Raw genomic sequence first — 13,846 nt, forward strand, 5'->3', positions numbered from 1 at the left:
GAGAGAGGGAACTAGACAGAAAGAGAGAACTAGACACATAGAGAGAGAACTAGACAGAGAGAGGGAACTAGACAGAGAGAGAGAACTAGAAAGAGAGAGGGAACTAGACAGAGAGAGGGAACTAGACAGAGAGAGAGAACTAGACACAGAGAGAGAGAACTAGACAGAGAGAGGGAACTAGACAGAGAGAGAGAACTAGACACAGAGAGAGAGAGAACTAGACAGAGAGAGGGAACTAGACAGAGAGAGAGAACTAGACACAGAGAGAGAGAACTAGACAGAGAGAGGGAACTAGACAGAGAGAGAGAACTAGACACAGAGAGAGAACTAGACAGAGAGAGGGAACTAGACAGAGAGGGGAACTAGACAGAGAGAGAGAACTAGACAGAGAGAGGGAACTAGACAGAGAGAACTAGACAGAGAGAGGGAACTATACAGAGAGAGAAAACTAGACTGAGAGAGGGAACTAGACAGAGAGAGGGAACTAGACAGAGAGTGAGAACTAGACAGAGAGAGGGAAGTAGACAGAGAGAGGGAACTAGACAGAGAGAGAGAACTAGACAGAGAGAGGGAACTAGACAGAAAGAGAGAACTAGATAGAGAGAGGGAACTAGACAGAGAGAGAACTAGACAGAGAGAGAGAACTAGACAGAGAGAGGGAACTAGACAGAGAGAGGGAACTAGACAGAGAGAGAGAGAACTCGACAGAGAGAGGGAACTAGACAGAGAGAGAGAACTAGACAGAGAGAGGGAACTAGACAGAGAGAGGGAACTAGACAGAGAGAGGGAACTAGACAGAGAGAGAGAGAACTAGACAGAGAGAGAACTAGACAGAGAGAGAGAACTAGACAGAGAGAGGGAACTAGACAGAGAGAGAGAACTAGACAGTGAGATGGAACTAGACAGAGAGAGGGAACTAGACAGAGAGAGAGAGAACTCGACAGAGAGAGAGAACTAGACAGAGACAGGGAACTAGACAGAGAGAGAGAGAACTAGACAGAGAGAGAGAACTAGACAGAGAGAGGGAACTAGAAAGAGAGAGAGAACTAGACAGCGAGAGGGAACTAGACAGAGAGAGGGAACTAGACAGAGAGAGAGAGAACTCGACAGAGAGAGAGAACTAGACAGAGAGAGGGAGCTAGACAGAGAGAGAGAACTAGACAGAGAGAGGGAACTAGACAGAGAGAGGGAACTAGACAGAGAGAGGGAAGTAGACAGAGAGAGGGAACTAGACAGAGAGTGAGAACTAGACAGAGAGAGGGAAGTAGACAGAGAGAGGGAACTAGACAGAGAGAGAGAACTAGACAGAGAGAGGGAACTAGACAGAAAGAGAGAACTAGATAGAGAGAGGGAACTAGACAGAGAGAGAACTAGACAGAGAGAGAGAACTAGACAGAGAGAGGGAACTAGACAGAGAGAGGGAACTAGACAGAGAGAGAGAACTCGACAGAGAGAGGGAACTAGACAGAGAGAGAGAACTAGACAGAGAGAGGGAACTAGACAGAGAGAGGGAACTAGACAGAGAGAGGGAACTAGACAGAGAGAGAGAGAACTAGACAGAGAGAGAACTAGACAGAGAGAGAGAACTAGACAGAGAGAGGGAACTAGACAGAGAGAGAGAACTAGACAGTGAGATGGAACTAGACAGAGAGAGGGAACTAGACAGAGAGAGAGAGAACTCGACAGAGAGAGAGAACTAGACAGAGACAGGGAACTAGACAGAGAGAGAGAGAACTAGACAGAGAGAGAGAACTAGACAGAGAGAGGGAACTAGACAGAGAGAGAGAACTAGACAGCGAGAGGGAACTAGACAGAGAGAGGGAACTAGACAGAGAGAGAGAGAACTCGACAGAGAGAGAGAACTAGACAGAGAGAGGGAGCTAGACAGAGAGAGAGAACTAGACAGAGAGAGGGAACTAGACAGAGAGAGAGAACTAGACAGAGAGAGGGAACTAGACAGAGAGAGGGAACTAGACAGAGAGAGGGAACTAGACAGAGAGAGGGAACTAGACAGAGAGAGGGAACTAGACAGAGAGAGGGAACTAGACAGAGAGAGAGAACTAGACAGAGAGAGAGGACTAGACAGAGAGAGGAAACTAGACAGAGAGAGAGAACTAGACAGAGAGAGGGAACTAGACAGAGAGAGGGAACTAGACAGAGAGAGGGAACTAGACAGAGAGAGAGAACTAGACAGAGAGAGAGAACTAGACAGAGAGAGAGAACTAGACAGAGAGAGGGAACTAGACAGAGAGAGAGAACTAGACAGAGAGAGGGAACTAGACAGAGAGAGGGAACTAGACAGAGATAGGGAACTAGACAGAGAGAGAGAACTAGACAGAGAGAGAGAACTAGACAGAGAGAGGGAACTAGACAGAAAGAAGGAACTAGACAGAGAGAGAGAACTAGACAGAGAGAGGAAGAAAGAAAGAAAAAGGAGAAAGGGATATACTGGAGGGAAAGATAGAGAGATGGAGAACTGGGGATAGAGACTAGAGGGAAAGATAGAGAGATGGAGAACTGGGGATAGAGACTAGAGGGAAAGATAGAGAGATGGAGAACTGGGGATAGAGACTAGAGGGAAAGATAGAGAGATGGAGAACTGGGGATAGAGACTAGAGGGAAAGATAGAGAGATGGAGAACTGGGGATAGACAGACCGGAGGGAAAGATAGAGAGGTGGAGAACTGGGGATAGAGACTAGAGGGAAAGATAGAGAGATGGAGAACTGGGGATAGAGACTAGAGGGAAAGATAGAGAGGTGGAGAACTGGGGATAGAGACTAGAGGGAAAGATAGAGAGATGTAGAACTGGGGATAGAGACTAGAGGGAAAGATAGAGAGATGGAGAACTGGGGATAGAGACTAGAGGGATAGATAGAGAGATGTAGAACTGGGGATAGAGACTAGAGGGAAAGATAGAGAGATGGAGAACTGGGGATAGAGACTAGAGGGAAAGATAGAGAGATGGAGAACTGGGGATAGAGACTAGAGGGAAAGATAGAGAGATGGAGAACTGGGGATAGAGACTAGAGGGAAAGATAGAGAGATGTAGAACTGGGGATAGACAGACCGGAGGGAAAGATAGAGAGATGGATAACTGGGGATAGACAGACCGGAGGGAAAGATAGAGAGTGGTGGAGGTGACACAAAGTGTACTCTGTGCCTAGTTGAGAAAGAGAGAGTTGGAGAGACACCCAGTGTTCTGGCAGTGGGGACAGGAAGCAGATGGGGTGTATTATTTGGAGCAGCAGACACACACACTGGGAGGGGACAGCCCAGGGTCGGCAGGGGTGGCAGAGTCTGCCGAGGGGAGTGAGTGTTGGATGAGTTGCCAGTACACACACACACACTAGTGAGGACGGGAGTCTCAGCGTTTGCCAAGCCGAAGGTCCCTCTTTAACCTTCAATCAACGTGTGAGCACAGCCTTCACACACACAGGGCCAGCCCATAATTACACACACACACACACACACACACACACACACACACACACACACACACACACACACACACACACACACACACACACACACACACACACACACACACACACACACACACACACACACACACACATACACACACACACACACACAAGGCCAGTTCATAATGACCCACAATGGCCTGCATACAGATCAGCGGGCCCTCCTCTCTCGTCTTAGTCTGTGTCTTGAGCAGAGACAGACTACAAACAACTACAAACTACAAGTCAGAATGATAAACTATTGCAGCAAATTTGAGGAGTAACCCAAGGAGGGCTTGAACCGGTGGTGTTCTAAGGAGTAGGAATAGAACAACCAGAAAATGACTTTTCCTAAAGACAATGTGTGTGCTTGCTGCTCTTGAAGTATTTCTGGTTGTGAAATAAGTTGTAGTGGTGGTAAAAAAAATGCTCTGTGGTAGTGATGTCAGCAGCAATGGTGTTATCGTCAAGATGGTGTTCTTCCAAGGAGACTTATAATGGTGAGGATGAGAAAATAAATCACTAATATTTCTCCCTTTGCTGCTGTACAGTAGAACACGTCGACTGACATTTGAATCCTTTGGTCCTTTACAGTAGAACACCTTGACTTCCTCCTTCTAACTCTTGATATGACAGCGTTAAAATGCCGAGCATATACACTATATCGTTGCTATAGTGATATAGTGCAGGAAAAATATCAATTTCTCCCAAATCCACCTCCATATCTGATATTATACGCATATTTTATTTTATTTTTATTTTACCATCCTTCTTTGTCTGCATGTACAGTTGAAGTCTGAAGTTTACGTACACCTTAGCCAAATACATTTCAACTCAGTTTTTCACAATTCCTGACATTTAATCCTCGTAAAAATGTCCTGTCTAAGGTCAGTCAGGATCACCACTTTATTTTAAGAATGTGAAATGTCAGAATAGTAGAGAAAATTATTTATTTCAGCTTTTATTTCTTTCATCACATTTCCAGTGGGCCAGAAGTTTACATACACTCAATTAGTATTTGGTAGCATTGCCTTTAAATTGTTTAACTTGGGTCAAACGTTTCGGGTAGCCTTCCACAAAATTCCCACAATAAGTTGGGTGAATTTTGGCCCATTCCTCCTGACAGAGCTGGTGTAACTGAGTCAGGTTTGTTGGCCTCCTTGCTCCCACACACTTTTTCAGTTCTGCCCACACATTTTCTATAGGGTTGAGGTCAGGACTTTGTGATGGCCACTCCAATACCTTGACTTTGTTGTCCTTAAGTCATTTTGCCACAACTTTGGAAGTATGCTTGGGGTCATTGTCCATTTGGAAGACCCATTTGCCACCAAGCTTTAACTTCCTGACTGATGTCTCGAGACATTGCTTCAATATTTCCACATAATGTTCCTTCATCATGATGCCATCTATTTTGTGAAGTGCACCAGTCCCTCCTGCAGCAAAGCACCCCCACAGCATGATAATGCCACACCTGTTTTTCACGGTTGGGATGGTGTTCTTCGGCTTGCAAGCCTTCCCCTTTTTCCTCCAAACATAACGATGGTCATTATGGCCAAACAGTTCTATTTTTGTTTCATCAGACCAGAGGACATTTCTCCAAAAAGTATGATCTTTGTCCTCATGTGCAGTTGCAAACAGTAGTCTGGCTTTTTTATGGCGGTTTTGGAGCAGTGGCTTCTTCCTTGCTGAGCGGCCTTTCAGGTTATGTCGATATAGGACTCGTTTTACTGTGGATATTGATACTTTTGTACCTGTTTCCTCCAGCATCTTCACAAGGTCCTTTGCTGTTGTTCTGGGATTGATTTGCACTTTTTGCACCAAAGTACGTTCATCTCTAGGAGACAGAACACGTCTCCTTCCTGAGCGGTATGACGGCTGCATGGTCCCATGGTGTTTATACTTGCGTACTATTGTTTGTACAGATGAAAGTGGTACCTTCAGGCGTTTGGAAATTGCTCCCAAGGATGAACCAGACTTGTGGAGGTCTACCATTATTTTTTCTGGGGTCTTGGCTGATTTCTTTTGATTTTCCCATGATGTCAAGCAAAGAGGCACTGAGTTTGAAGGTAGGCCTTGAAATACATCCACAGGTACACCTCCAATTGACTGAAATTATGTCAATTAGCCTATCAGAAGCTTCTAATCATCATTTTCTGGAATTTTCCAAGCTGTTTAAAGGCACCGTCAACTTAGTGTATGTAAACTTCTGACCCACTGGAATTGTGATACAGTGAATTATAAGTGAAATAATCTGTCTGTAAACAAATGTTGGAAAAATTACTTGTGTCATGAGTTTCCCAGTCCCTGCCGCTGAAAATCAACCCTACAGTATGATGCTGCCACCACAATGCTTCACCGTAGGGATGGTGCCAGGTTTCCTCCAGACGTGATGCTTGGCATTCAGGCCAAAGAGTTGAAATACATTGTCACGCCCTGGCTCTAGGGACTCTTTTATGTTGAACCAGGGTGTGTAGGTTCTATGTTATCGTTTTCTAGGTTTCTGTTCTAGATCGTTGTATTTCTGTGTTGGCCAGGGTGGTTCCCAATCAGAGGCAGCTGATTCTCGTTGTCTCTGATTGGGCACCATACTTAGGCAGCCTGTTGGCACTTTTGTATTGTGGGATCTTGATCCGTAAGGTTTGTGTTATTTAACCTAGGACTTCACGTATCGTTTGTTGTTTTGTGAGTGTGTGTACTTAATAAAGTATGTACGCCTGTCACGCTGCGCCTTGGTCCGCTTCATCTCATAACGATCGTGACAGAAGATCCCACCAATACAGGACCAAGCAGCGTGTTCAGGAACAAACGCCGGGTAAGGAACAGGAGGTTACTCTAGTGGATGTCCTCCTCGGTTGGGGGAAGATCACCGAGGAGGAGGCCGTCCGCTACCGGAGGGCGATGAGGGAGGATGCCCAGGCAGGAGAGCCGAAGCGGCGCCAACCGGGTCGTCGTCGGACAGGCGAGAGGCAACCCCAATAAAACATTTTGGGGGGGCACACGGCATGGACGACGGGGATGCTGGAGGCAGCTACAGGACATATCGGCGGATTAGGAGAGGAGGCCACCAGGTTTGGGGGGCTGGAAGGGAGGTTGGCGGAGCCTAGAGGTAGAGCAGAGCCAACTCCCCGTACTCAGGCTAGGCAGCGTGAGACTGGGCAGGTTCCGAGGTATGCGGAGCTGCGTACTGTGCCGCGAGTGGTCCGGCACAGTCCTGTACGTCCTGTGCTAGCACCACGCACGTATCGTGCTAAGGTGGGCATGCAGCCAGGACGGAGTGTGCCGGCTCAACGCTCGTGGCCTCCAGTACCCCTCCTCAGGCCCGGATATCCTGCGCCAGTGCCACGTGCTGTAATGCCAGTACAAGTGCACAGCCCTGTACGTCCTGTGCTGATGCCTCACACAGAGTGTGTAGTAATAGGCATTCAGCCAGGACGGGTTGTGTCAGCTCTTCGCTCCAGACCTCCAGTCCGTCTCCACAGCCCGGTCCGGCCTGTTCCTGCTCCCTGCACCAAGCCAGTGGTGCGCGTCGTCAGCCCGGTCCAGCCTGTTCCTGCTCCCCACACCAAGCCAGTGGTGCACGTCGCCAGCCCGGCCCGGCTTGTTCCTGCTCCCCGCACAAAGCCTGTGGTGCGTGTCGCCAGCCCGATCCGGCCTGTTCCTGCTCCCCGCACCAAGGGGGGGGCAGGAACAGGCCAGCCCGGTCCGGCCTGTTCCTGCCCCTCGCACCAAGGCTGTGGTGCGCGTCGCCAGCCCGGCCCGGCCTGTTCCTGTCCCTCGCACCAAGCCTGTGGTGCGCGTCGCCAGCCCGGTCCGGCCTGTTCCTGTCCCTCGCACCAAGCCTGTGGTGCGCGTCGCCAGCCCGGTCCGGCCTGTTCCTGTCCCCCGCACCAAGCCTGTGGTGCGCGTCGCCAGCCCGGTCCGGCCTGTTCCTGTTCCCCGCACCAAGCCTGTGGTGCGCGTCGCCAGCCCGGTCCGGCCTGTTCCTGCGCCCCGCACCAAGCCAGTGGTGCGCGTCGCCAGCCTGGTCCGGCCTGTTCCTGCTCCCCGCACCAAGCCAGTGGTGCGCGTCGTCAGCCCGGTCCGGCCCGTTCCTGCTCCCCGCACCAAGCCAGTGGTGCGCGTCGTCAGCCCGGTCCGGCCCGTTCCTGCTACCTGCACCAAGCCAGGGGTGCATGTCGTCAGTCCGGCACGGCCCGTGCCTGTTCCACCGGTGCCTGGTCCGGCACCGGTCAGCTGCTCCACTCCGGAGCCAGAGCAATCCGCTCCACCGGTGTCCAGTCCAGCTCCGGCCAGCGGGGCCAGACCAGACCAGGGGTGCTACGGGGGGGGTAGAAAGAGAGTGGTGGTCACGCCCGGAGCCGGAATGCCCACCCGGCCCCTCCCCTGTTGGTTTTGGTTGGTGCGGTCGCAGTCCGCGCCTTTGGGGGGGGGGGGGGGCTGGCTCTGGGGACTCTTTTATGTTGAGCCAGGGTGTGTAGGTTCTATGTTATAGTTTTCTAGGTTTCTGTTCTAGATCGTTGTATTTCTGTGTTGGCCAGGGTGGTTCCCAATCAGAGGCAGCTGATTCTCGTTGTCTCTGATTGGGAAGCAGCCTGTTGGCACTTTTGTATTGTGGGATCTTGTTTCGTTTGGGTTGTGTTATTTAACCTAGGACTTCACATATCGTTTGTTGTTTTGTTCGTGAGTGTACTTAATAAAGTATGTACGCCCATCACGCTGCGCCTTGGTCCGCTTCATCGCATAACGATCGTGACATACATCCACAGGTACACCTCCAATTGACTGAAATTATGTCAATTATCCTATCAGAAGCTTCTAAAGCCATGACATCATTTTCTGGAATTTTCCAAGCTCTTTAAAGGCACCGTCAACTTAGTGTATGTAAACTTCTGACCCACTGGAATTGTGATACATTAAATTATAAGTGAAATAATCTGTCTGTAAAAAATTGTTGGAAAAATTACTTGTGTCATGCACAAAGTAGATGTCCTAACTGACTTGCCAAAACTATAGTTTGTTAACAAGAAATGTGTGGAGTGGTTTAAAAACGAGTTTTAATGTATGCATTATTAGAGGTAGAAGTATGTATGAATACATTTTATGTTTGTGTGTTTGGAAAGTAGGGTTGAGGTCAGGGCTTTGTGATGGCCACTCCAATACCTTGACTTTGTTGTCCTTAAGCCATTTTGCCACAACTTTGGAAGTATGCTTGGGGTCATTGTCCATTTGGAAGACCCATTTGCCACCAAGCTTTAACTTCCTGACTGATGTCTTGAGATGTTGCTTCAATATTTCCACATAATTTTCCTTCATCATGATGCCATCTATTTTGTGAAGTGCACCAGTCCCTCCTGCAGCAAAGCACCCCCACAGCATGATAATGCCACCCCTGTTTTTCACGGTTGGGATGGTGTTCTTCGGCTTGCAAGCCTTCCCCTTTTTCCTCCAAACATAACGATGGTCATTATGGCCAAACAGTTCTATTTTTGTTTCATCAGACCAGAGGACATTTCTCCAAAAAGTACGATCTTTGTCCTCATGTGCAGTTGCAAACCGTAGTCTGGCTTTTTTATGGTGGTTTTGGAGCAGTGGCTTCTTCCTTGCTGAGCGGCCTTTCAGGTTATGTCAATATAGGACTCGTTTTACTGTGGATATAGATACTTTTGTACCTGTTTCCTCCAGCATCTTCACAAGGTCCCTTGCTGTTGTTCTGGGATTGATTTGCACATTTTGCACCAAAGTACGTTCATCTCTAGGAGACAGAACGCGTCTCCTTCCTGAGCGGTATGACGGCTGCATGGTCCCATGGTGTTTATACTTGCGTACTATTGTTTGTACAGATGAAAGTGGTACCTTCAGGCGTTTGGAAATTGCTCCCAAGGATGAACCAGACTTGTGGAGGTCTACCATTTTTTTTCTGGGGTCTTGGCTGATTTCTTTTGATTTTCCCATGATGTCAAGCAAAGAGGCACTGAGTTTGAAGGTAGGCCTTGAAATACATCCACAGGTACACCTCCAATTGACTGAAATTATGTCAATTAGCCTATCAGAAGCTTCTAAAGCCATGACATCATTTTCTGGAATTTTCCAAGCTGTTTAAAGGCACCGTCAACTTAGTGTATGTAAACTTCTGACCCACTGGAATTGTGATACAGTGAATTATAAGTGAAATAATCTGTCTGTAAACAAATGTTGGAAAAATTACTTGTGTCATGAGTTTCCCAGTCCCTGCCGCTGAAAATCAACCCCACAGCAGGATGCTGCCACCACAATGCTTCACCGTAGGGATGGTGCCAGGTTTCCTCCAGACGTGATGCTTGGCATTCAGGCCAAAGAGTTCAATCTTGGTTTCATCAGACCAGAGAATCTTGTTTCTCATGGTCTGAGAGTCTTTAGGTGCCTTTTGGCAAACTCCAAGCCGGCTGTCATGTGCCTTTTACTGAGGAGTGGCTTCTGTCTGGCCACTCTACCATAAAGGCCTGATTGGTGGAGTGCTGCAGAGATGGTTGTCCTTTTGGAAGGTTCTCCCATCTCCACAGAGGAACTCTATAGCTCTGTCAGAGTGACCATCGGGTTCTTGGTCTCCTCCCTGAGCAAGGCCCTTCTCCCCCGATTGCTCAGTTTGGCCGGGCAGCCAGCTCTAGGGAGAGTCTTGGTGGTTACAAACTTCTTCCATTTAAGAATGATGGAGGCCACTCTGTTTTTGGGGACCTTCAATGCTGCAGAAATGTTTTGGTACCCTTCCCCAGATCTGTGCCTCGATACAATCCTGTCTCGGAGCTCTACGGACAATTCCTTCGACCTCATGGCTTGGTTTTTGCTCTGACATGCACTGCCAACTGTCTGACCTTATATCGACAGGTGTGTGCCTTTCCAAATCATGTCCACTCAATTGAATTTACCATATGTGTTCTCCAATCAAGTTGTAGAAACATCTCAAGGATGATCAATGGAAACAGGATGCACCTGAGCTCAATTTCCAGTCTAATAGCAAAGGATCTGAATACTTATGTAAGTAAGGTATTTCAGTTTATTATTTTGAATACGTTTGCAAACACAGTTTTTGCTTTGTCATTATGGGGTATTGTGTGCAGATTGCTGAAAAATAATAATATTTAATCAATTTTAGAATAAGGCCGTAACGTAACAAAATGTGGAAAAAGTCAAGGGGTCTGAATACTTTCTGAAGGCACTGTATGTGTGTGTTTGTGTATCGTTATGTGTGTGTTTGTGTATCGTTATGTGTGTGTTTGTGTATCGTTATGTGTGTGTTTGTGTATCGTTATGTGTGTGTTTGTGTATCGTTATGTGTGTGTTTGTGTATCGTTATGTGTGTGTTTGTGTATCGTTATGTGTGTGTTTGCACTATGTGTGGCATGACGTACACTCAGAGGCCAGTTTATTAGGTACACCATCCCGTTCACGAAAATGGTTCGCTCCTACAGACAGTGAGTCATGTGACCGTGGGTTGCTATACAAAGCAGGCAGACAGGCATCGAGGCATTCAGTTACTGTTCGGTTGAACGTTAGAATGGGCCAAACGAGTGACCTAAGCGACTTTGAGCGTGGTATGATCGGCAGGTAGCTTAGTGGGTAAGAGCGTTGTGCCAGTAACCGAAAGGTCGCTGGTTCTAATCCCCGAGCCGACTAGGTGAAAAATCTGTCGATGTGCCCTTAAGCAAGGCACTTAACCCTAATTGCTCATGTAAGTCGCTCTGGATAAGAGCGTCTGCTAAATGACTAAAATGTCAAATGTAATGATCGTCACTGATTCCAGTATCTCAGAAACGGCCGCCCTCCTGGGCTTTTCACGCACGACATTGTCTAGGGTTTACCGAGAATGGTGCGACAAACAAAAAACATTCAGTCAGTGGCAGTCCTGTGGGCGAAAACAGCTTGTTGATGAGAGGTCGAAGGAGAATGGCAAAAATCGTACAATGCTAAGAAGCGGACCACAACCAGGCAAATAACAGTGGTGTGCAGAACGGCATCTCGGAACGCACAACTCATCGTCCTGGTCATGGATGGGCTATTGCAGAAGACGACCACACCGGGTTCCACTCCTATCAGCTAAAAACAAGAAGAAGCGGCTCCAGTGGACAGGTGATCACCAACCCTGGACAATTGAGGAGTGGAAAGACATCGCCTGGTCTGACGAATCCCGGTTCCTGTTGCGTCATGCTGATGTCAGAGTCAGGATTTGGCATAAGCAGCATGAGTCCATCCTACCTGGTTTCAACGGTACAGGCTGGTGGCTGTGGTGTACCGCTGTCCAATTTGCAGCAACAGGATGATTCAGGCTGTTCTAGAGGGAAAGGGGGATCCGAAACGGTACCTAATAAACTGGCCAGTGAGTGTATATGAATGCAATCTGGTGATGAGCTATATGGGTCTCATATGCTACAGCCCATAATAACCCATAACTTACATGTTACAACCTATAATAACCCATAACTTATATGCTACAGTGGCCCCATAATAACCCATGAATCATACAGACTCATCTGGTAAGGTTGTTCCTGTCATAAGGACTTGTGTTGGGGAGATGAGTAACATGAGCTCAGGGTTAGTTAAAACACACACTGAGTTACATACTGAATGAGATTGGCTTAAGTGTGTTTGTGTGTGCGTGTGTGTGTGCGTGTGAACATTTCAAGAATTGATCAGGGCTTGTGGTTGAATATGATCGGTTGTGTGTGTGTGTGAACAATCAACATTGCGAGTTGTGAGTGTGTCGTATCTATGTAAGGTTTTTGTATGTGGATGTGTTTATGTGTGTATAGTTGACTAAGCACACATTAACTCCAGTCTCAGTCTTCAGACTGTGGCTACGTCCCCTTTGGGTCCCGGTCTAAAGTAGTGCACTTTAAAGGGAATAGGTTGCCATTTGGGATACAACCCCCTATCTTAATAAACATGGCCATGGCTTTCTGCGTTACACCACAATTTACCAGCAGACTGCTTCCTCATCTGTCTTAGTCGAACTGGAAGACTTTTTCTATACAGGTGCCTCAAGACACCCATATCTAGCCTGTCTACCCTGTGTGTGCGTTTGTGCGCGTGTGCGTGTGTGTTCTTGGGGACAGTGACAGAGCGTTAGCACCTGATCGTGCTTAATTAAGCCTTAAATCTATACTCAGACAATTTAAAAAGCCTTTTACACACATCACTTAGCAGACACTCTGATGAAGAGTGAATTACAGCAGTGAATGCATAAATTTGTTTACTTTTTCATTCTAGTCCACCGTGGGAATTGAACCCACAACCGTGGCATTGGAAGTGCCATGCTCTACCAACTGAGCCACACAGGACCACAGACATGCACACACACACTCCTGTGAGACTAATGGGTTCTTGTTCTTTAAACACCTTAAATTGATTAAGCAATAAAAGGCGGGGTCAGCAAATGACAGTGACCTCGTCCACGTTGGACCAATCAAACCATGGCAGAGTGAGACACTCCAGAGTCAAACTAATGTCACCCCTCCAACCTGCACATTTTGTCAGCATGTGTTAAAAAGCTCTGGCCCACTCCCCTTGTTATTGCCCTGCACTTTGCATGTTCATCTTATTTGTTGTGTTCTGGTGAGCTTCTGCCAAACTGTATGTATATACTCAGACTAGGACACACACCTACACACACACACACACACACACACACACACACACACACACACACACCACACACACACAGACACCAACACACACTGCGCAAACACACACTCACACACCCTCTCTGCATACACTCAGACACAGTCAATCAATCACTATTATATTTCCCTCATTGTCCTTCATACCCACACAGTCTACTCCACTCAGTCACACACACAGTCACACACACAGTCACACACACACACACACACACACACACACACACACACACACAGAGAAGTGCAAACACACACACACACACTCAAAAAGGCACTATGATAAATAATGAAGTGCCTCTCTATTCAACCCTACTCCAACAGTCTGGAAAAGGTTAAGAACCAAGTGGTCATTCTCACCTGTCATCCATGTGTGAGAATGCATGTGTCTATGCTTGTTTGTGTGTGTGTACGTGCCTGTGTGTGTGAGGTGACCAGCCGCTCTCTCTCTCTCTCTCTCTCTCTCTCTCTCTCTCTCTCTCTCTCTCTCTCTCTCTCTCTCTCTCTCTCTCTCTTCTCTCTCTCTCTCTCTCTCTCTCTCTCTCCTCTCTCTCTCTCCTCTCTCGCAATCTCTCTTTCTCTCCCAATCTCTCCCTTCTCTCTCTCTCTCTCACTCTCCCTCCCCTCTCTCTCCCTCTCTTTCTCTCTCTACCCTCTCCTCTCTCTCTCTCCTCTCATCCGTCATTCTTTCTGAAAGGGATTTGAACACAGTAAACCTGTAGCCGACCGCAGGAATG

Source organism: Coregonus lavaretus (assembly GCF_964263955.1).
Source record: "Coregonus lavaretus genome assembly, chromosome: 25".
Classification (NCBI taxonomy): Eukaryota; Metazoa; Chordata; class Actinopteri; order Salmoniformes; family Salmonidae; genus Coregonus; species Coregonus lavaretus.